This window comes from Triticum aestivum, chromosome 4D (genome assembly GCF_018294505.1).
Source record: "Triticum aestivum cultivar Chinese Spring chromosome 4D, IWGSC CS RefSeq v2.1, whole genome shotgun sequence".
Taxonomy (NCBI): Eukaryota; Viridiplantae; Streptophyta; class Magnoliopsida; order Poales; family Poaceae; genus Triticum; species Triticum aestivum.
Window position 1 is genome coordinate 266,182,351 of NC_057805.1, and position 18,365 is coordinate 266,200,715.

Below are 18,365 nucleotides of genomic sequence, written 5' to 3' on the forward strand. Positions count from 1 at the left end.
TCCCGTGGCATGAGGGCTACGAAGCACCCTCTCAAGTGGGTAAGCTGAGACGACTTTAATAGGGTGGCCTTGGAAGAAATGGTGCATCTTGCGTGAGGCCATCAGGAGCACGAGTGGGAGCTTCTGTGGCATAGGGTACCGTTCCCTCGCATCTTGTTGTACCGTGCTGACAAAGTACACTGGGTGCTCAACGAGGGCGGAAGAGCCGATGGAGCCTGTGTCTCCCGGAGGTTGGGGCGCTCCCTGAGGTGACGAGACCCCAGGAGCCTGGCCACCCATTGGGGTCTCTGCAGGACCGAGAACGCCGTCTTGCTGGACCTGATTGTTCGTTGGCGTTGTCGCGGCCCTTGCGACATCCTCTTGGTGCCGCATCGCCTCGGTTGGGGGTGTGGCACGGCGCGGCAGACTCTTGGCATGGCGCTCCTCCCGTACCGCCACTAGCGCCGCGCTGGCGGTGTAGGGAGTGGCGGCAAGGTAAAGCACCAGGGGCTCGAGGGGACAAGGTGCCGCCATCACTGGAAGGCTAGTCAGGTATCTCTTGAGGTCTTTAAACGCCAGGTCGGCCTCCGGGGTCCACTCGAACGGGCCCTTCTTCTTCATCAGCTTGAAGAACTGCAAGGCGCGCTCCCCCAGCTTGGAGATGAAGCGCCCTGGCGAGGTCACGCAGCCCGCAAGCTTTTGCATTTCCTTGAAAGTTTGTGGTGGGCTCATGTCTTCTATTGCCTTCACCTTCTCCGGGTTAGCCTCGATCCCCCTGTGGGACACGAGGAAGCCCAGCAATTTGCCGAAGGGAACACCGAACATGCACTTCTCTGGGTTGAGCCGTAGGTCCACCTGGCGCAGGCTTGCGAAGGTCTCCTCTAGGTCCTGAATCAAAGTTCTCTCCTCCCGAGATTTTACCATGATGTCGTCTATGTAGGCTTCAGCATTTCTCCCAAGCTGCTGACCTATGGCGATGTGCATCAGCCGTTGGAAGGCCACCCCTGCGTTGTGAAGCCCGATCGGCATGCAAGTGTAGTAGTACACCCCGCATGGGGTCAGGAAAGCCGTCTTCTCCACATCCTCCACCGCCATCTTGATCTGGTGATAGCCCCAGAACGTGTCCAGGTAACACAGTAGGTCGCTCTCGGCGGTGGAGTCGACAATCTGGTCAATGCGCGGAAGCGGGAACGGGTCTTGGGGACAGGCCTTGTTGAGGTTGGTGATGTCGACACACATGCGCTCCTTCCCACCTTTCTTTGGCACAATGAAGGGGTTTGCTAGCCACTCTGGGTACCAGACCTCGCGAATGACACCTGCTGCTTCCAGCTTGCGGGTTTCCTAGATGATGAAGGACTGCTTCTCCGCGGAATGCCGCCGCGCCTTCTGCTTCACATGGCACACATTGGGGCACATCCTTAGGTGATGCTCGATCACCCCACTCGGGACCCCTACTAGCTGCTTGGGTTCCCAGGCAAATGCCTCCTTGTTCACGCGCAGGAACCTCACCAATGCCTCCTCTTGATCCGGGTCGAGGTTGGCGCCTCTGGTGAAGGTGGATCCTGAGGGTCCACCTTCCTCGACCGGCACTTGCTTAGTTTCGGCCCGATCTTGAGTGAACAACTGCTCCTTCTTTGACGGTGCGGCCTCTTTAGCTCCGGGGGTGGCCTCGTCGGCCGGGCGTTGTCGGCATCCTGGGAACGGGGGTACCCAGACTTGCCTGCTTGTGGCCCATGGTGTAGCTCCACCAGCGGCCCCATACGGCCCATCTTCATCAGCAAACACTCAAGACCCTCGCGAGGGGCGAAGCCTCGCGAGGCAGATGACGGAAGACCTCCTTGGGGGCGGCCTCGCCAGGCTGGCTCGCGAGGGGCGGAGGGATCAAGGCAAGGGGCACCTCGCGAGGTTTCTGTGACGCAAGCCATGACGACCGAGGCCAGGCGGGCGCTAGCGCGCATAGTGTCCTCGATTCATCTTTGTGCTAAAGAGTCAAGCGTAGGCAAGGAGTCCCGAGGCCTCAGGGAAAGGTTTCCATATCAGTGCAACGAGACCAAGACCAGCAGGACGGCAGGACGGAGGTCACCATGGAGCCCAAGACGGCGTCACCACCAAAGCCTTTGGCAGGAGAAGACCACCTTCAGTCAGGATAACTTGTACCGGTTGTCTCCCTTCAAATTTGGCCGTTGTTGGATCCCTTCCCGCCTACATTTGGGAAGAGGACCAGGGCCTCTATAAATAGGGCTAGCCACCCCGGTAGGAGCCAACTGATCTTGGGCTATTCAGATCATCCTCATCCACACAAACTCACCAAGCACAAGAGCACCTCTCCTCAGGAGGTTGTTCTTCCCTTGTAACCGTTCATCCTCAGCCCCAGAGGCAATCCACCACACCACACTAGAGTAGGGTATTACACCACATCGGTGCCCCGAACCAGTATAAACCTTGTGTCCCTTTGTTCAGCGAGTTCGTCGCGCTGAGCCTTGAGATCGCCATAAGGGTGAGAGCTAGGGGGAGGAGAGATCTTCATGCGCACCCCAGTGTTCGAACCTCAAGGGTTTTGCCGGAACCCGAAATCCGACATTTGGTGCGCCAGGTAGGGGTGCGCTGAAGCTTTCCTTCCGTTGATCCATGCTCTGCCACCGCCGCGTCTTGGCCCCATGGCTGGCGTCCCTCTTCCGGCTGGGATGGCGGATGTCCATGGCGGGGCCAGGGGCTCAGAGCCTTTGCCCCCGCCTTGCGGCGGGTGCGGTGGCCGCCCAAGTTCAAGCCGGAGATGCCGCCGCATTACGACGGCGCGGTGGACCCGTCGGCCTTCCTGCTGGCGTATGAAGAGGCCGTCCCGAACGCTGGGGGCGACGACAAGGTCATGGCCAACATGCTTCCCATGGCCCTCACTGGTGCACCGCGCGCCTGGCTGCTCAACCTCCCAGAATCCATGGTGGCATCTTGGGAGGAGCAGCGCGGCCTCTTCCCTGTGCGCATCGCAGCACCGGCGCCCCCCGCCGTTGCGACCCTCCTCGACAGCTTGCAAGCGCCCCCCTCGGACCGTCACACCAAGTCGTTCTTTCGCCAGATTGGCGCTGCTTCCGTGCGGCAGGGAGCTCCCCCGGGTTGGGCGGCGCTGAAGGCCGACCTAACCTTCGACTCGGGGGATCACCCTGTCACCACCGTCAGCTCGGGCATGCTCCCAATGCTTTGCACGCCCACCATCTGCAGCATAGCTATCACCAAGACCCTCATCGATGGCGGCGCCGGCCTCAACGTGCTCTCTGTGGAATCTTTTAACCTCCTTCACGTACCGCTCAAGCGGCTCTGCCCCAACAAGCCTTTCTCCGGGGTTGGCGGCAACTCCACCAACCCCTTGGGGAAGATCCGCCTTCCTGTGACCTTCGGCACTCGCGACAACTACTGCACTGAGTTGATCAACTTCGACATCGCCCGCATTGGCCTCCCATACAACGCCATCCTCGGTTACCCGGCTCTGGCTCAGTTTATGGCGGCAACCCATCCAGCCTACAACCTCATGAAGATGCCCGGGGCAAGGATGTCCTCACCGTAGTTGCAGACACCAAGGAGGCTCTGGCGGCACTCAGGTCTACCCTCAAAACCGCCACGACAGCGCGACCAGCCACCGAGGCCACCCCTGCAGTTAAGGAGGCCGCGCCAGCAAAGAAGAAGCAGTTGTTCACTCAAGATAGGGCCGAAACCAAGCAGGTGCTAGTCGAGGAAGATGGGTCCTCAGGAGCCACCTTCACCATAGGCGCCAACCTCGACTCGGATCAAGAGGAGGCGTTGGTGAAGTTCTTGCGCGCAAACAAAGAAGTATTCGCCTGGGAACCCAAACAGCTGGTAGGGGTCCCAAGAGGGGTGATCGAGCATCAGTTGAGGGTGTGCCCCAATGTGCGCCCTATGAAGTAGAAGGCGCGGCGACAGTCCACGGAAAAGCAGTCCTTCATCATCTAGGAAACCCACAAGCTGGAGGCAGCGGGTGTCATCCGCGAGGTTCGGTACCCTGAGTGGCTAGCGAACGCCGTCGTCTTACCAAAGAAAGGCGGGAAAGAATGCATGTGTGTCGACTTCACTAAGCTCAACAAGGCCTGCCCCCAAGACCCGTTCCCGCTTCCGCGCATCGACCAAATTGTTGACTCCACCGCCAAGAGCGACCTGCTATGCTTCCTGGATGCATTTTCAGGCTATCACCAGATCAAGATGGCAGTAGAAGATGTGGAGAAGACAGCCTTCTTGACCCCGTGCGGGGTGTACTGCTACACTTGCATGTCATTCGGGCTGCCCAACGCAGGCGCGACCTTCCAACTGCTGATGCACATGGCCTTGGGTCAGCAGCTCGGGAGGAATGCAGAAGCCTACGTCGATGACATTGTGGTAAAGTCTCGGGACGCGAGGACTTTGATTCAAGACCTAGAGGAGACCTTCGCAAGCCTGCGCTAGGTGGACTAGCAGCTCAACCCAGAGAAATGTGTGTTTGGTGTCCCCTCCGACAAGCTGCTGGGCTTCCTTGTATCCCACAGGGGGATCGAGGCTAACCCGGAGAAGGTCAAGGCGATAGAAGACATGAGCCCGCCACAAACTCTCAAGGAGATGCAGAAGCTTGCCGGCTGCGTGACCTCGCTGGGGCGCTTCATCTCCAAGCTGGGAGAGTGCGCCCTACCATTCTTCAAGCTAATGAAGAAGAAGTGCCCGTTTGAGTGGCCCCCGGAGGCTGACCAAGCATTTCAGAACCTCAAGAGATATCTGCCAGCCATCCGGTGATGGTCATGCCCCGCCCCCTCGAGCCCCTGGTGCTTTACCTTGCCACCACTCCCTACTCCGCCAGCGCAGCTCTAGTGGCGGTTCGGGAAGGACGCCAGGCCAAGGATACGTCGCGCCATGCCGCGCCCCCAACCGGGGTGATACAAGACCCAAAGGGCGCCACAAAGGCTGCAGCAATGCCAGCGAATGACCAGGCCCAGCAAGACGGCATCCTTGGGCCTGCAGAGGCCCCAATAAGCGACCAGACTCTGGGGGTTCCATCACCTCAGGTGGCGTCTCAACCCCCAATGGACGTAGGCCCCGTCGGTTCACCCGCCCTCGTCGAGCACCCAGTGTATTTCGTCAGCACGGTACTGCGGGATGCAAGGGCAGGGATACCCCATGCCTCAGAAGCTCTTGCTCGCGCTCTTGGTGGCCTCACGAAAACTGCGGCACTACTTCCAAGGTCACCTAATCAAGGTCGTCTCGGCCTAACCGCTGGAGAGGGTACTCAGGAGCCCCAACGCTGCTGGAAGAGTCGCTGAATGGAACATCGAGCTGCAGGCATTCCAGCTGGAGTTCAGCACAACCAGGGTCATCAAGGGAGCCGTGCTCGCCGACTTCGTGGCAGAATGGACGGACGCCCCGGGGCTTGAAGCAGGCGAGGATCGATCCCTCTCGCCAGGAAGTGAAGCGCCAGATGGCTGGGTTATGTATTTTGATGGCGCGTTTGCATGCCAGGGCACGGGGGTTCAAGCAGTGCTCATCTCGCCCACTCAGGGCAAGCTTGACTACGCCGTGCAGCTCTGCTTCCAGCAGGATGAGAAGGTCTCCAACAACATCGCGGAGTACGAAGGCCTCATAGCCGGCCTTAGAGCTGTGCTGGCCCTGGGGGTGAAGCGCCTCACCCACTACAAGAAATATGTCAACTTGTGACCCTCACTATTGGCCACTGAAAGGTCATAGTTTTTCATTTGCAACCTTTTTTGACCAAAAACAGAAGGTCAAAAGCTGGCAGTCGTAAACTGAAATTAACGACCTTTTGTAAAAGGTCGTTGGTTCTTCGACCAAAATTTTGGTCACTAGCAGCCTCCCCAGACCATGTAGGATCAGCGTGGCAAGCTAACGTGGATAAGAATCAGTACGGTCCAATTCAGTGTTCTACATGGGCCAAGCCCAACAATTCAGCCTTTTATATATTTTTTCCTGTGAATTTTTGGTCGACTTCATGGGCCAAGCCCAACAATTCGGCCTTTTAATTTCTAGGCCATGGCCCTTTTGCGGACCATTTCGTTAAGCCTTTTTGTTCAGGTTTCCCAAAAGTAAACAATGTTCCGGTCCACTATTATTTGGGCCGTAGCCTTTTTAGAGCCCATATATTATTTGGTCCAATAGAACATTTGGTCTTTTTATTCACTGATTCCCAGTTTACACACTTGAACAGCAAACACTCAATAATTCTCTTGATTAAATGATTAAATTTAGAAATCATTCAGCCAAATACACACAACAGCACATACAAGTCCGCACGTCCAACATCAACTAAAACAAGCAAAAACAGATACACAAGCACATACAAGTGTGCTTACAAGCAAAAACAGATACACAAGCACCAAAACATGGTGCAACATCAACTAAAACGGTGGTGCGCATCTCCATGCCTCTTCTGATCTTCCATCACAGTAGCAGCAGCCTAAACAACATTAGATCCTGATCCATATCACCAAAAAGAAACATTATTAAATGTTTAGAGACAATGCCATCAACATGAGGCGGTAATCCAACTTTAACACTTTGTCAACATATTTTACATGTGCAAAGGTATTGAGACAATGACATCAACAAGAGAATGCCTCTTGTAATTGTTGTACGCAGCTCTATATGTACCATGTACTGAACACTAAGGAAGTACCAACTACAGTTTCAGTAAAACTACATTGATCAAAGGGACCGGGATAAACAAATAGTTGAGAGCCTCTTTCTTTTTGTTTGAGCAGTCATGGGCTCGCAGAGAAGGTATAGCTACAGAAGTAGAATATGACCAGTTAAGATATTGCAGAGAAGGTTTTTGTGCATCAGCACTGAATCTAAGAACATATTCTCAATAATTTAGACACATCGTTTCAAGTTGTTGCAACATCAGCTTGAGGCTGCTTCTCTATTCTCAATAATTTGTGCATCAGTCATTTCTACAGTTTCAGTAAAACTATAAGAACACAAAGTAAAACTACAAAAACTACAGTTTCAGTCAAACTATATGTACCATGTACGCATAGATTCAAGTATGATACTAAGTGAGCAGGTAGAATCATCCAAGCATGGGGGCAAGTGTCTCACCTGCGGCACCTGACCAGGAGCGAAGTTGAGCACGGCCGGGGCAGGAGCAGCTGGAGTAGCACGGCCGGCCTTGAGGTCCGGGGCATCCACAGCCTGCCTGGCATCGGGTGCCCAGACCGAGGGGAGCATCTGGGCGTGCCTGCATGAGGAAGGAAAGCAGCATCAGAGAGTTGAAGGGAAGAAATCAAAGATGAGGGTACCTTAAGGAGCATAGCATAGCAGAAGTACTATAAATTAACAGGGCAAGGGTCATTGTTATCCTGGTGGCATTGACAGGCTGCAAAATTGCCTCTATAGATTATTGTTTAGCTATGATAAATAAGTTGGTACAAGAATGATTGTGGCAACAGTAGATACAGTAAGAATGCAAAGTACATTTAGTGAGAATTGTATTCTTATAATTAAGCTACCAGCAGAGAAGCGGAAAACTGCCGAACAGCCTGGCACTAACATATAGCGTTGAGGCACTGACTGCAGTACAGAAAGCACTCCAAATGCAGATGTGCTGGACCAATTCAGAACTTCAGATCAGCTCAGAACTATTTGCCTGATCAGTTCATCCATTGCTAACAAATCTATACAGAAAGTAATAAATTGTACCCCCTAATAGAGACCAGGAATTGGGCCAAACAGCTCATGTCAACTGGCTACCATTTGAATTATTATTGTACCATGGCGTAGAAAAAATTCAGTAACCTGACTTCTACAAATTAACCTGGTGCTGTTGTACTCCTACACCATTCAAGCTCATGGTCGGGATAAACAATACTAATAACACATAGATAGCATGGTACAGAAGCAAGCAACCAGTTAATACTAGCTATCTGAAGGAACGGCAAACAGTGACAATTGACAGCAGCTGAAGAAAAATACAATCCTACTGCTACTCTCATCCATTAAACTGACATCATATAATACAAGCTATCTCAAGTAAGGAGAGAAGGGAATATGGGGTTGGCATCGGTGAGGAGGTGTATGATCTCCATGGTGTGCTTGATGATGCGGGCCGGCATGACATTCTTCCTGTTCTGCTTGGCCTAGTAGCGCTCCGCCGGGACAAAATCAAATCAGTAACTGACGAGTCAAAGACCAATCAATCTTAATATGTCGGCTGATGCTTCTGAATTTACTTTAAGAAACGTATTCTCACTTACAGATTTTCTCCATCAAGTACAGGGACGAAGCTGCCATAAACGGCCTTGACGAGAATGTTCGCCTTCAATGACCTGACAAACATGATTTGAGATGGCAAGTAGTTTCTCAGCAAGGTAAGATAGATAGATGCCACTCCCTCCATCCCACAAGAAAAGATGTTATTACATGAAAAATACTGAAACAACATGGCGCAGTACACTGTAATTAGAAGCGCATACAGATTTAAGATCGATGTGTGCATACCTGAAGGCGTCTTGGCAGAAGTGAGTCCTGAGCTTCCCGTCCGCACCCTTGACCAGGTAGAAGTAGACAGCGGTCTGCTCCGACAGGCCGTTGTCGACCATCACGAGTAGCCCGAATGGGCCGAGCAAGCCCCGCCCCACCACGTCGGCGCTCGCGCTGAAAAAGAGAGGATCAATGAAACTGAGAAACTTGTCCGAGTAGAACTAGATAGAACAATACTGAATGTCTATCTAGGATAAATATATATATCACAACGATTTGAGCTGGATTTTAAGAACTGAGAAAGCTAAGAGCTAAGAAAGCACAACCATGTAAGCTGCAGTTTGAGAGCTAAAGAAAAAACATGTGGCTGTACTGAAGAAAAAGAAAGGTGCTCAGCTACAACACCAACTGTTGTACTATGTGAGCTACAATTTTCAAATCAAAGAACAAAAGTCTGTAGGAATGATCCGACTACTCATCACAGAAATCTCATATTATACTGAAAAATGGCAACTCTTGTTTGGATAGGAAAGTTCTAAGCAATTCAGTTCAGACAACCACCCCTAAAAAAAATCATGCGTTTCTTGAAAATTCTAGTGCAAAGAAACATGATTGAGTGTGCCACACCAACATAAGCAACTTACTACAGTACCAACTAATCTGCCACTTTGCCCCTCAAAAAGAAATAATCTGCCACTTTGGCCCCTATTTTTGTAGCATTTCAGTTATAGAAACTGCAACTTTAATTGCTAAAACATGTCGCTAGTACATTGAAAACTAGCTTATACGCAGGAAGTAACCATGGTGAATGTACACTTGGAGCTATACCAGGATGTAAAAGGTTCTTACCAGTAGTCGCAGTCAGTAACTAAGCCATGCCTCGCTTGTCTACTCGCAGCTAGTTGGGTAGCCTCGGCAGTTCAGAATCTTCTTAGGAGCGCAATGCATTCGTCTTGTTCATCCACCACCCTAAACATTCAAGTAAATGGAAGTGAGAGCTGGGAGCTAACTTAAGACAGACTGCAGCGAATCAAATTAACAACTAGTTTTTTAATGGCTAGGGGTACACACAACACATATATACAGTTAGAAAAATTGAGCAGCGGGGGGGGGGGATTAAGTGGAGATGCTACATTTGGGAAGAGGACCAGGGCCTCTATAAATATGGCTAGCCACCCCTGTAGGAGGCAACTGATCTTGGGCTATTCAGATCATCCTCATCCACACAAACTCACCAAGAACAAGAGCACCTCTCCTCAGGAGGCTGTTCTTCCCTTGTAACTGTTCATCCTCAGCCCAAGAGGCAATCCACCACACCACACTGGAGTAGGGTATTACACCACATCGGTGGCCCGAACTAGTATAAACCTTGTGTCCCTTTGTTCTGCGAGTTCGACGCGTTGAGCCTTGAGATCGCGATTAGGGTGAGAGCTAGGGGGAGGAGAGATCTTCGTGTGCACCCCAGTGTTCGAACCTCAATGGTTTTGCCAGAACCCGAAATCTGATAGGCGTGCTGTCGCGGCAGCTTTGAGGGAAAGCTTGAGCGCCGCCAGAGCTTCCTTGGTGTCTCCAGCTACAGTGAGGACGCCCTTGCTCCCAGGCATCTTCATGAGATTGTAGGCTAGATGAGTTGCCGCCATAAACTGAGCCAAGGCCGGGTACCCGAGGATGGCGTTGTATGGGAGGCCAATGCGGGCGATGTCGAAGTCGATCAGCTCGGTGCGGTAGTTGTCACGAGTGCCGAAGGTCACAGGAAGGCGAATCTGCCCTAGGGGGCTGGTGGAGCCGCTGCTGACTCCGGAGAAGGGCTTGGTGGGACGAAGCCGTTCATGCAGCACATGAAGCAAGCCGAAAGCTTCCATGGAGAGCACATTAAGGCTGGCCCCACCATCGTTGAGGGTCTTGGTGATGGCTACATTGTAGATGGTGGGCGTGCAAAGCAATGGGAGCACGCCCGAGCTGGTGGTGGTGACGGGGTGATCCCCTAAGTCGAAGGAGAGGTCGGCCTTGGGTGCCGCCCAACCTGGGGGAGCTCCTTGCTGCACGGAGGCGGGGGCCGATCTGGCGGAAGGACTGGTTGGTGTGACGGTCCGAGGGCGGTGCTCGTGAGCCGCCGAGGAGGGCTGTGACGGCGATGGGCGCTGGTGCCGCAAAGCATGCAACGAAGAGGCCGTGCAGCTCCCCCAAGGTGCCACTGAGGATCCTGGGAGGATGAGCAGCCAGGCGCGCGGTGCGCCAGCGAGGGCCATGGGAAACCAGTTGGCCATGACCTTGTCGTCACTTCCAGCCTCCAGGACGACCTCTTCGTATGCCAGCAGGAAGGCCGACGGGTCCGCCGCGCCGTTGTAACGCGGCGGCATCTCCGGCTTGAATCTTGGCAGCCACTGTACCCGCCGCAAGGCGGGAGTAAAAGCTCTGAGCCCCCTGGCGCCGTCGTGGGCGTCCGTCGTCCCAGTCAGAGGTGCAACGCCGGCCATGGGGGCAAAGCGTGGAGGTCGTGGAGCATGGATCAACAGAAGGAAAGCTTTAGCGCACCCCTACCTGGCGCGCCAAATGTCGGATTGCGGGTTCCCTTAAGGTTCGAACTCTGGGGTGCGCCAAATGTCGGCAAAACCCTTAAGGTTCGAACTCTGGGGTGTGCACGAAGATCTCTCTCCTCCAAGCTCACCCACTCCCTGCGATCTCAAGGCCTAGCTCGCCGAACTCAAGGAACAAGGGACACGAGAGTTTATACTGGTTCGGGCCACCGATGTGGTGTAATACCCTACTCCAGTGTGGTGTGGTGGATTTCCATGTAGGCTGAGGATGAACAAGTACAAGGGAAGAACAGCCTCCTGAGGAAGGTGTTCTTGTGCTCGGTGAGCTTGTGCGTGTGAGGGTGGAATGGATCTGATTTAAGGTTCCTCCTCCTCCTATGGTGGTGGCTAGTCCTATTTATAGAGGCCCCGGTCCTCTTCCCAAATATTAGGCGGGAAGGGATCCCACAATGGCCAATATGAAGGGGGACAGCTAGTACAAGCTATCCTCACAAAAGGTGGTCTTCGCCTGCCAAAGGCTCTGCTGGTGACGATGTTTTGGGCTCCGTGGTGACCTTCGTCGTGTCGTCCTGCTAGTCTTGGTCTTGTTGCACCGATATGGAAACCTTTGCCTGATGCCTCGGGACTCTTCGCCTGTGCCTGCTCCTTTAGCACCAAAGAGGAAACGAGTACTCCGTGCCTGCTGGCGCCCGCCTGGCACCCACCTGGCACCCGCCTGGCCTTGGTCGTCATTGCTCACGTCACGGGAACCTCACAAGGTGCCCCTCGCCTTGATCTCTCCGCTCCTCGCGAGCCAGTCTAGGGAGGCTGCCCCTGAGGAGGTCTTGTGTCGTCCGCCTCGCGAGGGTCTTGAGTGTTTGCTGGTGAAGATGGGCCGTACCAAGCCGCTAGAGGAGCCACGCCATGGGCCGCAGGCAGGCAAGTCTGGGGACCCCCGTTCCTAGAACGCCGACACCAGGGTCACTGGCATAATTATGCTGTGCTGCCCCTTTCCTTATAAATGCACACTCACCGTGGTAAAAATCTTTTCATCCACCCCGCCACCTCGCACAAACCCTAGTGCCTCCGCTAGTTCGCGTCGACACTGGAGACGAAGCGCTTAGCTGCCGTGACTTCTTCGACGCCGTCCTCACGCCGGCCGCGGACCTCGTCCTCTCTGCCGCCGCCGTAGGTGTCTTTCGCCACCAAGTTAGGGCGCGGGAGATTAAACAGCTCGGCCTCTAACTCTGCCTCGTCTAGCAGTTCATCAGCGGTAATTAAATCTCACTTTTTCTGCCTTTTGGATCCGTCAAATCAATCCACTTCAACCAAAAGTGGTTTCTACACTTCCAAGTATGGATCTGTCCCTATCTGCATCTCATATCTTGCAAAGAATATTCACTTATGCTTCACAACTAGTTAGATTCCTCACTTGTACTTATTCATGGATTCGTACAAATCTGGAACCAACTCTCTTCAAATAAGTGAATGTCTTCGCTCTATGAGATCACTGTCTTCAAACTGATTTTTCTTCAAAATCTTCTAAGAATGCATATGACCTCTTCCCCCCTCGCATCTCTAATGCTGTCACAGGTACATGTCCGTGGGAGAATCCCTTGGTTCTCATAGTCTGCATTAATTTGCAGAGTTCTTACAACGTCATATACATTCCCCTGAAGCTAGCTCCTGTCTTACCGGTAGAAGGAAGCCATTCACTATTCTGAAGCCATTCAGTCTGAACACAATGGCAACTGAGAAATTAGCAAGGAAAGGCAGCAGGCAGTGCCGTGGAGATACTGCTAAGGATTTACCTCCAGATCTGTTTGAGTTGTACAAATCAGATCCTGAGAAAAGCTACAACCAGTGCAAGACCCGAATCCAATGGATTCGAAGATATTGGGCAGAACAGTGGTTCAAGTACAACTTTGTCACTGCCGAATATGCAGAGAAGAATGCAATCAAGTGCCCATGGGGAGATATTCTGTACAGGAATCTGCAGCCCAAGTCAAAGACCGAAGCCATTGCTCAAGGCTTCTACCCATGCATGGTCCGAGGACCGAAGCCAGAGAATGCCGACCCATCATCCATGTTATGGTGTCGTGAAGACAATCTCCTCAAGCGCAACTATCAATTTGCCAAGGAGTTCGCTGTCAAAAACAAGAAGGAACTAGGCCTCAACTTCAACCCTGGTCCATCTTCTCCAAGGGCTGATGGCACACGCGATGCCAATCCAAATGTCATTGGCCCCTTCAATAACTTCGATGGGCTACTCTCGCACATTGCTGCTCAGAGGGCCACTATGGAGCAACCAGCTGATGATGCAGACTCAGAATATGCGCCTGCTTCACCTAAGCCACAGAAGAAGAAGAAGACCAAGGCTTCAAAGCCCTCTGCCTGACCAAAAGCTTCGCGTGTGAAGCCATTGCCCACTGCACCTCCTGAACCCAGTGTGCAGTCTGAAGCTTTGTCTCATGTCTCCAAGAAGGCCGATAAGACAAAGAAAACCAAGAAGCCCAAGAAGATATCTGGGCTTGAACTGACTCCTGCTGCCATTCTGCGCAATGAGGATGACACCATTGATCTGTCTAGCGATGAAGATCTTGGTGACGATGCCCTTGAGTTGTTGGTCAAGAGCAAGCAAGAAGCAGAGATCATCAATGATCTGCCCCTCCTTGATGTTGATATACTGAACAACTTCATTGATGAGTGGTTTGACAACCAAAGCATCAGCATTGATGATCTTCAGCTTCCTGTGGACATCAGCGTAACATTCCACGGAGCCATTGCTAATGAGTTGGCCTTGGCTCAGAAGATTGTCGAGCTCAAGAACAAGATTGACTATGAGAAGGCTCACTTCAAGAAGAACATGGCCAAACTCAGCATGGCAGATGTTCAAATCTTCAAGAAGATGTTGCATGACCTCAAGGAACAGTTTCACAAGAAGCGTGAAGAAGCCAAAGGCTCACGAGAATGTATGAAGTACTTCACGCAAAAATGTGTTCCAGCCCATAATGAAGCTCAAAAGCGAAAGGCTCTTGGGCGTCCTGGCATCGACCCCAAGATGGCTGCCAAACAAAAGAAGAAGTCTGCTGAAGCCCAAACTGAAGCACCAAGGCAGGAAGAACCTCGCATTGTCTTCCCTGCCAACATGACAGGCTCGAAGCCTAAGGTCACCTCAGCAGCTTCAGAGCTAAAGAAGACAAGGGCAGCCGAAGCCAGGAAGCGCAAGCACAAGGATGCTTCTGATGAGGCCCCATCAAAGAAGAAGTTGAAGACAAAGTCTTCAAAGAAAGAGCGTGATGCCGCGTCTGAGCCCCTCAATGTTGAACCCATCTCTGTAGCTCTTCCAACTTCAAACATCCAAGAGCGTCGTCTGGTGATCCATGAGCCTGCTTCCACAGAGGCTCCTGAACATGAAGAAGTTCCAGCTGTTGACCCATCACAGCTGAAGACATTGGCTGTGAAGACAATGTTGAAGATGATGAAGTCCTTCCTCAGCTCGAGCCCGAGTCAGTATCGTCGCCTGTTCCAACGAGCAGTGAACTAATCAGCATTGGTCGTCCATCGATGCCAATTGCTCAGGATAACTCATGGACCGAGCGCCCACAGAAAGACACCTCTGTCCATGATGAGACACCCAGAACTCCACCACCTCAAGTCACCACTCCGGTGCTTGACGAAGATAAATACATGGTGCAGACCACTCCCTCACCAAAGGCGTTGCCCGCATTTCGCAGGCTTCGCAAAGGCCCCAGCCACAGGTCACCATGTCGAGCATTCCAGAAGGGGAAGTGCAACAAAGCTCAGTAGCACGTCAAGTGTTTCCTAAGGCCACCCCTACTGCGAATGTCTTTGTGTCTGAAGCCAAAGCTACTGAAGACATTCCGGCTGCATCAGCCGATGAAGATCAAGGAGAAAGAGATGAAGAACGAGTTACCACACCCCCTGTTACTGACCAAGTCATTCTCGAGGAGAATGTGACTGTGCCCGACCCTCATGTTATTGAACAAATGGAGGATGAAACCACTGAGGCTGCAACAATCAATCCTACTGAAGCCAACGACATTGTCATGGCCGAAGACAATGTGGAGCCTGAAGCAAATGTGGTGCCTGAAGCTCATGTGCAACTTGAAGAAAATGAAAATGCTGAAGCCACGGTTCCACCTCCTAGGCCTCACACCATTCATCAGGCCTTTGATCGTGGACAGCTGGTCACTATGAAATGGCTTATCTTGGTTCCTCCCACTGCTCCCAGACCACAGTATGACTACCATGTGGAGCAGAGGCCTCAGGTTCAGAAGCCGAAGCCAAGGCTGCCAAGGCGTCCAGGTGCTACAACTTCGCCAGGATCTTTCAGCGTGAACAGCTTCAGAGCACACAACACCTTCTTCGACAGCGCCAAGAATCCATACTCGAAGCCAAAGATCTCTTCCGATCGATTTTGGAGCTATGAGCAGTGCAACTATTACTCCTGCATTCTATACAATCAAGAGCGAATCTTTCCACACATGCGTCTTGATTGTGAAGCTATTGCTGGGTTGCCCTGTCTTGAAGAAGCTCTTGACTGCTTCAGTGAGGTTGGTCTTCTGCCATTCGTTATAGACAAAGAGCACTGGAATGAAGAGCTTCTGCTACAGTTCTATGCCACACTTCACATTCGTGGCTACAACAGGGATTCGAAGACATGGATCCTTGAGTGGATGACAGGTGATGTGCATCATGAAGCCAAAGCTCAAGACATAATCGAGCTTACTTCCCTGACCACTCCAGGTGAGTTGTATGAGCCTGGTTGTCAGCTTCATAGAAATGAACTGCAAAGTGTTTTTCAGAGGCCAGAGCCAAATATGAGCGAGATGCTCAGCATGATGAATCCACTACCCCAAGATGTTGAATGCCCCAAAGAATTATTCGTGAAAGACCTCGAGTACTTGCCCCGCACAGTTTGTCATATTCTAAAGCGTACTCTATGGCCCATCAAGGGACACTCTGCTGAAGCCAAACTTGAAGGAGCCATGAAGACTTTGGTATTTTGTATCATCAATGGCATCAGATTCAACACCCAGGATTTCTTCATCAGACAACTTGCTGCATCTGGGATTGATTTGTTTGGCCTGAAGTTCTATGCTCCCTGGGTGATGCGCCTGATCAAGCTCCATTCAACTATTGACTATCAGCCCTCAGCGCGCAACCACATTTTCTTCCTGCCTAAGGTTGATATGTCCATTGAAGCCATCTACCCAGAGCCTGCCAAGCAACCTCTCTATCTTCACAATGCTGATCATCAAAGCTTCTCGCAACTAATGGAGGGAATTCTTGTCCCCAATGCTGCAACTCCAACTTATCCTCTGGCTGGCAACATGCGTGTGCCCCATCGTGCGAACACCGAAGCCACTGACAGTACAATTTCCCAAAGGCCTCGGAAGCGTTCTCGTGTACTCAATGACCGAGAGCTTCTTGTGGCCTTACATCAGAAGCAGGATAAGCATCATGAAGCTCAAGCATCATATGCAGAGTATCTTGGTGGATGTAAATCACATTCGTGATCTGGCCACCAAGAACTTGTTTGTTACTCATGAAGCTTGTCGGCGGTCCTAGAAGAGTCTCACGCTACTCTGTCCTAAAGCTGATCTTCGTGAAGATGGCTTCACTGAGGACTTTAAGTTTGATTCCAGGCCTCCCCAGAATGCAAGCTGGCGCCACAATCCCTCAATAGAAGATTTTGAGCGTTCATCTTCGGCTACAACTATTGTTGCGAGAGTCGTCGATGAAGAAGACGACACCACTTCACCAACCATGGCTTCACTGCATCTCGACACTGCACCAGGCCCGTCTGCACCACTGAACTCCAACGTTGACCCTGCTTCTTCATCTACTCCTGATGGGAACGAGTAGATACTCTATGTCTTCAAACCTTTTTGGTCCTTACTGACAAAAGGGGGAGAAGCTGATGAGTTGATAGTCTTCAAGCGGGTCCCTATGGGTGGTTGCATTATTTTTGCTAAGTCTTTACAACTCTCGTCTTTTGAAACATTTGGTTCTCTGAGTTGTAACACTTAAACTCGATGATCGTCTTCTACTTTTTCTGCCACTTTGTGATGCGATGATAAATCCCGCATGAAGCCATTCCGCAGACGTCCATTTTTCATTATGCATGTCATTATCTTTGTTATCTTTTTATATGCATGATGAATTGTCTTCATAAGTTGAAGAGGATCTCCACAAAGTAAAACTTGCCATGGGCATTTGCATTCAAAAGCAAACTACCTATGTGCACATCTTCAGGGGGAGCCTTTCACTAGTGATGAAGACGATGCCGTAATTCTGAACTTTCACATATTTTTATCCCCGTTGAAAACTTCAACCAGTTTGTCATCAATAACCAAAAAGGGGGAGATTGTAAGTGCATCTAGTACCACCCCTACTTGGTTTTGGAGTATTGACGACAAACTTGGTTGAGGGACTAATGTGTTTGTGAGAATTGCAGGATAACACAGGTAGTAGTCCCACTACAGGAATCAGCTATTTTGCCGTCTGCCACGGACGGCAAAAGGCTCCGGCAAAGTAGGCTATGGTAAACAGCTACTTTGTCGTCTGCTTCCTGGCGGCTGACAGCAAAGGCCCTTTGCCATCTGCCGCGGACGGCAAAGAGAGCGGACGGCAATAATTGCGCTGTCGGTCCGTTAAGTGGCTAACAGCAGGCCTTTGCCGTCCGCCGCTGACGGCAAACTTTCTAGTGCCTTTGCCGTCTGCCGCTGACGGCAAACTTTCTAGTGTCTTTGTCGTCTGCCGTATGATGTCATCTACACGTCACTACATGGCAGGCCTTTGCCGTCCGCTGCTGACGGCAAAATCGTTTACTCTTTGCCGTCTGCCACTGTAGGCAAACTGACCAAATGGGTCAGCTCCCAGGAAGCATAGCTGGATGCCACGTGTCTTCTTTGTCGTCCGCGGCAGACGGCAAAGAGCCCGTTGCCGTCGGTGGCAGACGGCAAAGAGCCTGCATATTGGCTCTTTTTCTGTTTTTTATTAAATCCAACAATTTTCACAGAAAATATATATGACATATATAGATATATTTCACAAGGCAATTACAGAGCAAACATATAAGATATCCAACATGCATAGTTCCATCATACATAGTTCCATCACATAACTTCATCACATATGTTCCATCCAACTACCAAGTTCCATGCATAGTTCCATCCAACTACCAAGTTCCATGCATTGTTCCATCATACATAGCAAGTTCAACACAGAGGCATCCAACCATATATATTACAATAGTTTCATCCAACGATACATGCATGGTTCAACGATACAAAAGAAACAGAGAAAGGGATAAGGAGCACTCCATCTATGCAAGCTTTCGTCAAGTGAATGAAATCTGCAAAATGAAAAATAAGA